Here is an 8,711-nt window from a genome sequence, read left to right as displayed (position 1 = left end):
GTCTCTGTCTCTCTCTCTCTGTCTCTCTCTGTCTCTCTCTCTCTCTCTGTCTCTCTCTCTCTCTGTCTCTCTCGCTCTCTCTCTCTCTGTGTCTCTGTCCGTCTCTCTCTCTCTCTGTCTCTCTCTCTCTGTCTCGCTCTCTCTCTCTGTCTCTCTCTCTCTCTCTCTGTGTCTCTGTCTCTCTCTCTGTCTCTCTCTCTCTGTCTCTCTCGCTCTCTCTCTCTGTGTCTCTGTCTCTCTCTCTCGGGCCCTCCAGACCTGTGATTATAATAATTCTCTCTCAGACACAAGGCTGTTTGTCCCTCTCTGGGGCTGCCCGCTGTGACTGTTAGTCCTGGCTCTGAGCTGGGCCTATTTCGCACAATCCAATCCTGCCCCAATCCAGCCAGGAATCTGAGCGTGCCAGAGAACAGAAGCTGTGCAAAAAAACACAGCTCCCGGTATGTGTTCCCCAGCCCCTGGAGTGGAATTTCACACAGCCCCTGGACTTTGCTGGCCACAGCGCTCCCTCCCTCACTCACACCTCGCCTGATTGGCAGGGCTGGAACCCATCGATGGCAGAGCTCCCACACGAGGTGAAAATGTCACACTCCAATGTGAAAGGAAAGCAAAGGGCAGAGCTACAACAGGCTGGAATGTGCAAACTGTTAGTGTCGACTCGTTAGAGTGCTCAGGACAGCAAGCGGGCTGGGAACGCAAACACAGCTCGCTGGCACGGGCTCCCACCGATAACCAACCCAGCACAGCGACAAGGCCCAACCACCAACACATCACTCCCAAACTGCTCGCTACAGAGTAAAGCTCCCTCAGCACTGCCCCCATCAAACACTCCCAGGACAGGTACAGCACGGGGTTAGATACAGAGTAAAGCTCCCTCTACACTGTCCCCATCAAACACGCCCAGGACAGGTACAGCACGGGGTTAGATACAGAGTAAAGCTCCCTCTACACTGTCCCCATCAAACACTCCCAGGACAGGTACAGCACGGGGTTAGATACAGAGTAAAGCTCCCTCTACACTGTCCCCATCAAACACTCCCAGGACAGGTACAGCACGGGGTTAGATACAGAGTAAAGCTCCCTTGACACTGTTCCCATCAAACACTCCCAGGACAGGTACAGCACGGGGTTAGATACAGAGTAAAGCTCCCTCTACACTGCCCCCATCAAACACTCCCAGGACAGGTACAGCACAGGGTTAGATACAGAGTAAAGCTCCCTCTACACTGTCCCCATCAAACACTCCCAGGACAGGTACAGCACGGGGTTAGATAGAGAGTAAAACCCTCTCTACATTGTCCCCATCAAACACTCCCAGGACAGGTACAGCATGGGGTTAGATACAGAGTAAAGCTCCCTCTACACTGTCCCCATCAAACACTCCCAGGATAGGTACAGCACGGGGTTAGATACAGAGTAAAGCTCCCTCTACACTGTCCCCCATCAAACACTCCCAGGACAGGTACAGCACGGGGCTAGATACAGAGTAAAGCTCCCTCTACATTGTCCCCATCAAACACTCCCAGGACAGGTACAGCACGGGGTTAGATACAGAGTAAAGCTCCCTCTACACTGTCCCCATCAAACACTCCCAGGACAGGTACAGCACGGGGTTAGATACAGAGTAAAGCTCCCTCTACACTGTCCTCATCAAACACTCCCAGGACAGGTACAGCACGGGGTTAGATACAGAGTAAAGATACCTCTACACTGTCCCCATCAAACACTCCCAGGACAGGGACAGCACGGGGTTAGATACAGAGTAAAGCTCCCTCAACACTGTCCCCATCAAACACTCCCAGGACAGGGACAGCACGGGGTTCGATACAGAGTAAAGCTCCCTCTACACTGTCCCCAATGAAACACTCCCAGGACAGGTACAGCACGGGGTTAGATACAGAGTAAAGCTCCCTCTACACTGCCCCCATCAAACACTCCCACGACAGGTACAGCACGGGGTTAGATACAGAGTAAAGCTCCCTCTACACTGTCCCCATCAAACACTCCCAGGACAGGTACAGCACGGGGTTAAATGCAGAGTAAAGCTCCCTCTACACTGTCCTCATCAAACTCTCCCAGGACAGGTACTGCACGGGGTTAGATACAGAGTAAAGCTCCCTCTACACTGTCCTCATCAAACACTCCCAGGACAGGTACAGCACGGGGTTAGATACAGAGTAAAGCTCCCTCTACACTGTCCCCATCAAACACTCCCAGGACAGGTACAGCACGGGGTTAGATACAGAGTAAAGCTCCCTCGACACTGTCCCCATCAAACTCTCCCAGGACAGGTGCAGCAGGGGGTTAGATACAGAGTAAAGCTCCCTCTACACTGTCCCCCATCAACTACCATGTTCTGGAGTATATACATCACCCTCCGTCAGGACAGCAGTCGTGCAGCATTGGAAAGCTGGGAAGTATATTTGCTCCCTCTCCTCCCCCGAACGGTTTCTTTGGCAGGGAATGTATGTGCAGAGATGAAAGTGTTCCTGCTGTCCTGCACATGAAACCTGTTTATCTACATAACCTCAAAGCTGGTGAGCTAGTGGGAGGGAGGGAACAGGAGGTGCTCTGTACACATTGACAGGGCTGGCAGGCAGATGTGAAGGTTATTATTTGTCTGTAATATTAGCATTCAGGCCTAGTCGAATGGTCAACAGCCTTTCCCTGTGTATCTCCTTCTCGCACTCCCTTTTGAGTTTCTTTCTTTGTCTCTCTCAGAGACACATGTCAGCCTGCGAGGTTACAAAAAGAACAGCGAGCGAGCTCTTAATCCTCACCTAACCTGTCCTGGGAGTGTTTGATGGGGACAGTGTAGAGGGAGCTTTACTCTGTATCTAACCCCGTGCTGTACCTGTCCTGGGAGTGTTTGATGGGGACAGTGTAGAGGGAGCTTTACTCTGTATCTAACCCCGTGCTGTACCTGTCCTGGGAGTGTTTGATGGGGACAGTGGAGAGGGAGCTTTACTCTGTATCTAACCCCGTGCTGTCCCTGTCCTGGGAGTGTTTGATGGGGACAGTGTAGAGGGAGCTTTACTCTGTATCCAACCCCATGCTGGACTTGTCCTGGGAGTGTTCGATGGGGACAGTGTAGAGGGAGCTTTACTCTGTATCTAACCCCGTGCTGTCCCTGCCCTGGGAGTGTTTGATGGGGACAGTGTAGAGGGAGCTTTACTCTGTATCTAACTCCGTACTGTCCCTGTCCTGGGAGTGTTTGATGGGGACAGTGTAGAGGGAGCTTGACTCTGTATCTAACCCCGTGCTGTACCTGTCCTGGGAGTGTTTGATGGGGACAGTGTAGAGGGCGCTTTACTCTGTATCTAACCCCGTGCTGTACCTGTCCTGCGAGTGTTTGACGGGGACAGTGTAGTGGGAGCTTTACTCTGTATCTAACCCCGTGCTGTACCTGTCCTGGGAGTGTTTGATGCGGACAGTGTAGAGGGAGCTTTACTCTGTATCTAACCCCATGCTGTACCTGTCCTGGGAGTGTTTGTTGGGGACAGTGTAGAGGGAGCTTTACTCTGTATCTAACCCCGTGCTGTACCTATCCTGGGAGTGTTTGATGGGGACAGTGTAGAGGGAGCTTTACTCTGTATCTAACCCTGTGCTGTGCCTGTCCTGGGAGTGTTTGATGGGGGACAGTGTAGAGGGAGCTTTACTCTGTATCTAACCCCGTGCTGTACCTGTCCTGGGAGTGTTTGATGGGGACAGTGTAGAGGGAGCTTTACTCTGTATCTAACCCCGTGCTGTACCTGTCCTGGGAGTGTTTGATGGGGACAGTGTAGAGGGAGCTTTACTCTGTATCTAACCCCGTGCTGTACCTGTCCTGGGAGTGTTTGATGGGGGAGAGTGCAGAGGGAGCTTTACTCTGTATCTAACCCCGTGCTGTACCTGTTGATGCACCATCAATCAAGCAAAGACTACATTGTAATCAAGAACAAATAGGTTTTTATTAGCAAAAGACTTGGAGCACACCCATGCTGATGAACTGGTCCAGAGACTGAGGCAGGGGGGTGGGGAGCAGTCACCTTTATACCTGGACCGGGGGGGGAGGAGTCTCAGGTAGGACCGACAGGGATGTGTCCAGGCATGTCACACACACACACACACTCACTCACACTCACACACACACACTCACACACACACACACACACACTCACACACGCACACACTCACACTCACACACACACACACACACACACTCACACACACACACACACACGCACACACTCACACTCACACACACACACACACACACACTCACACACACACACACACTCACACACACACACACTCACACACACACACACACTCACACACTCACACACACACACTCACACACGCACACACTCACACACTCACTCACACACACACACACACACACACACACACAGGCAGTAAGCTCACAGTAGTTTACCACATTCACCCCCTGTTTTTAAAAAAGAGTCCGGCGGGGGTGAGGTGGGCGGAACGATATTTACAGAATTACAAATTCAGTCTCTCTGGGGGTTTGATCTGCCGCTGTGACCGCCGTAGTGCCGGTTGTGGTGTCGGTTCCGGTGGCCGCGGTGTTGGATCAGGCGCCAGGCCGTAGTCGCCCGAGCCGTCTGTAGTCCCTTCAGATTGTCGGGTGCGTGGTGGCGGCTCCTGGGGCTCAGGTGTGCTGTATACGGGGGTTGGGGGTGTGGGGTTGTGGGTTGTCGTGGTCCCTGGGGCACCTGCGGGTGCCAGGTCTCGAATAGAGACCGTGTCCTCCTGCCCGTCGGGGTACGCCACATAGGCGTATTGGGGGTTGGCGTGGAGGAGCTGGACCCTTTCGACCAGGGGGTCCGACTTATGGGTCCTCACGTGCTTCCGGAGCAGGACAGGGCCTGGGGACGTCAGCCACGACGGTAGTGAGGTCTCCGAGGAGGACTTCCTGGGGAAAACAAACATTCTTTCATGAGGGGTAGCATTGGTAGCTGTGCAAAGGAGTGATCTAATCGAGTGTAGTGCATCAGGGAGGACCTCTTGCCAGCGGGTGACAGGAAGACCTTTAGATCTCAGAGCTCGTAAAACGGCCTTCCAGACTGTCGCGTTCTCCCTCTCTACCTGTCCGTTCCCCCTGGGGTTGTAGCTGGTGGTCCTACTCGAGGCTATGCCTTTGGAGAGCAGGTACTGTCGCAGCTCATCACTCATAAAGGAGGATCCCCGGTTGCTATGAATATAGCTAGGGAAACCGAACAGGGTGAAGAGGCTGTGCAGGGCCCTGTCGACCGTGGCCGAGGTCATATCCGGGTCGGGAATAGCGAAGGGGAAACGTGAATATTCGTCAATGACGTTGTGGTCAGAAGAGGGGAGGGGGCCTTTGAAGTCGACGCTTGGCATTCGAAAGGGCGGGTGGCCATTATGAGGTGTGCTCTGTCTGGCCGATAGAAGTGCGGCTTGCACTCTGCGCAGACCTGGCAGTGTCTGGTTATAGACCTGACTTCCTCAATGGCGTAGGGCAGGTTACGGGCTTTAATGAAGTGAAAAAACCTGGTGACCCCCGGGTGGCAGAGGTCGTTGTGGAGAGTCTGCAATTGGTCTGTTTGTGCGCTGGACATATTCCCCGGGACAGGGCGTCTGGGGGCTCATTGAGCTTCCCGGGCCGGTATAAAATGTCGTAATTGTAGGTGGAAAGCTCGATTCTCCACCTCAATATTTTACCGTTTTTGACCTTGCCCCGCTGCGTGTTGTTAAACATGAATGCAACTGACCGTTGGTCCGTGAGTAGGGTGAATCGTTTACCAGCTAAGTCGTGGCGCCAGTGCTGTACAGCTTCCACTATGGCTTGGGCCTCCTTCTCGACAGAGGAGTGTCGAATTTCAGGGCCTTGGAGGGTTCGTGAGAAAAAGGCCACGGGTCTGCCCGCCTGGTTAAGGGTGGTGGCTAGGGCGAAGTCAGACGCATCGCTCTCCACCTGGAACGGGATGGATTCGTCTACAGCGTGCATCGTGGCCTTCGCGATGTCTGCTTTGATGCGGTCGAAGGCCAGGCGGGCCTCTGCCGTCAGGGGAAAGGAGGTGGATTTGATGAGCGGACGGGCTTTATCCGCATAATTGGGGACCCACTGGGCGTAATACGAGAAGAAGCCCAGGCATCTCCTCAGTGCTTTGAGGCTGGTGGGGAGGGGCAGTTCCAGGAGGGGACGCATGCGGTCGGGATCGGGACCGATGACCTGTTTTCCACAACACAAGCAAGGATGGCGAGACGGTGTGTGCGGAATACGCACTTCTCCTTATTATAGGTCAGATTTAGGAGTGTGGCGGTGTGGAGGAATTTGTGGAGGTTGGCGTCGTGGTCCTGCTGATCATGGCCGCAGATGGTGACGTTATCCAGGTACGGGAAGGTGGCCCGCAGCCCGTTCTGGTCCACCATTCGGTCCATCTCACGCTGGAAAACTGAGACCCCATTGGTGACGCCAAAGGGGACCCTAAGGAAGTGATAGAGGCGGCCATCCGCCTCGAAGGGAGTGTATTGGCGGTCCTCCGGGCGGATAGGGAGCTGGTGGTTTGCAGATTTTAAGTCGATGGTGGAGAACAGCCGATATTGAGCAATCTGATTAACCATGTCAGATATGCGGGGGAGGGGGTGCGCGTCCAGCTGCGTGGAGCGGTTAATGGTCTGACTGTAGTCAATGACCATGCGATGTTTCTCCCCAGTTTTAACAACTACTACTTGGGCTCTCCAGGGGCTGGTACTGGCCTCAATGATCCCCTCCCCTAGGAGCCGTTGTACTTCGGACCTGATAAAAGCTCTGTCTCCAGCACTGTACCGTCTGCTCTTGGGGCGATGGGCTTGCAGTCGGGGGTGAGATTTTCAAACAGTGAGGGAGGGGTGACTTTAAGGGTCGAGAGGCTGCAGGTGGTGCGCGGTGGGCGATCTAAGAACTGCTGATTGCAAACGGAGAGCCGGGGAAAAGGCCCATTATACTCCATGGTGACGCTCTGAAGGTGACTCAGGAAATCTAGCCCCAGGAGTCCGGCAGCGCAGAGTTGTGGCAGCACGAGGAGCCTGAAATTTTTGTACACTGTGCCCCGTACAGTCAGGGTCGCCACGCAGTACCCGAGGACATCCACCGAGTGGGACTTTGAAGCCATGGAGATCGTTTGCTTCACTGGCAGTACTGAAAGGGCGTAGCAACTCACTGTGTTAGGGTGAATAAAGCTCGCCGTACAGTCAAATAAACAGTTTGTAATGCGACCGTTTGCCTCGATGTCCATCATGGACCTGGCGAGTTGGTGAGGCCTGGATTGGTCCAGCGTAATCGAAGCCACCGTTGGATTTTGCGAGTAGTCGCACGCGGCTGACGGTGTCCAAGATGGCAGCCCGCATGGCTCACACGCGGCTACCGGCGCCCAAGATGGCGGCCCCCGCGGGTCGCACGCGACGCTACCGGGCTTGGAGGTCGATTTTGCTCTGCATACCTTCACGTAATGGCCCTTCTTTCCACACCCGGAGCAGGTCGCATCCTTCGCCGGGCAGCGTTGTCGGGGGTGCTTCCCCAGGCCGCAGAAGTAGCACTTCGGGCCTCCAGAGACTGCCGCAGCAGTCGGGTCATTGGTGGGACGTGGCTTGGCGTAGGCCTGCGGCCCTCCCGAGTACAGAGGTGGCGGCGGCCGCGGTGTCCACGATGCGTCCCCGTGGTCGGGGGTGTAGGCCTCGAGATTACGGAAGGCCACCTCTAACGAGTCGGCAAGTGCTACAGTCTTTTGTAGGTCCAGCCCACCCTGTTCCAGCAGTCGTTGTCGGATATAGTTTGACCCGATACCCGTGACATAGGCATCTCTGATTAAGTCCTCAGTGTTTTGGGCGGCTGTTACGGCCTTGCAGTTGCAGGCCCTGCCAAGTGCTCGCAACGCACGCAGGAATTCATCACCCGATTCTCCCGGCTGTTGTCTGCGAATAGCCAGAAGATGTCTGGCGCAGATTACATTAGTCTGTTTGTTGTACTGGCCTTTTAAAAGTTCGATCGCATCCTTGTAAGTTTCAGCGTCTCTAATCATGGAGAATACTTGATCGCTGACCCGGGCGTGGAGCACGTGGAGCTTGTCGGTTTCAGTCTGGACGACGGAGGAGGAGGTGAGGAAAGTTTCAAAACATCGCAGCCAGTGATCGAAGCTGTTCGAGGCTCCTACAGCTTGAGGATCCAATTCGGGTTTGTCGGGTTTCAGTATCTGCTCCATCCCAAGTCTTTTGCGAATAAAATTGATGCACCATCAATCGAGCAAAGACTAGTTTGTATGCAAGAACAAATAGGCTTTTATTAGCAAAAGACTTGGAGCACACCCATGCTGATGAACTGGTCCAGAGACTGAGGCAGGGGAGCAGTCACCTTTATACCTGGACCAGGAGGGGGGGGGAGGAGTCTCGGGTAGGGCCGGCAGGGCCATGTCCAGGCATGTCACACACACACACACACACACACACACACACAGGCAATAAGATAACAGTGGTTTACCACACCTGCCCTGGGAGTGTTTGATGGGGGACAGTGTCGAGGGAGCTTTACTCTGTATCTAACCCCGTGCTGTCCCTGTCCTGGGAGTGTTTGATGGGGACAGTGTAGAGGGAGCTTCACTCTGTATCTAACCCCGTGCTGTACCTGTCCTGGGAGTGTTTGATGGGGACAGTGTAGAGGGAGCTTTACTCTGTATCTAACCCCGTGCTGTACCTGTCCTGGGAGTGTT

Source organism: Mustelus asterias, unplaced genomic scaffold, assembly GCF_964213995.1.
Source record: "Mustelus asterias unplaced genomic scaffold, sMusAst1.hap1.1 HAP1_SCAFFOLD_903, whole genome shotgun sequence".
Classification (NCBI taxonomy): domain Eukaryota; kingdom Metazoa; phylum Chordata; class Chondrichthyes; order Carcharhiniformes; family Triakidae; genus Mustelus; species Mustelus asterias.
This window is presented reverse-complemented; position numbering follows the sequence as displayed.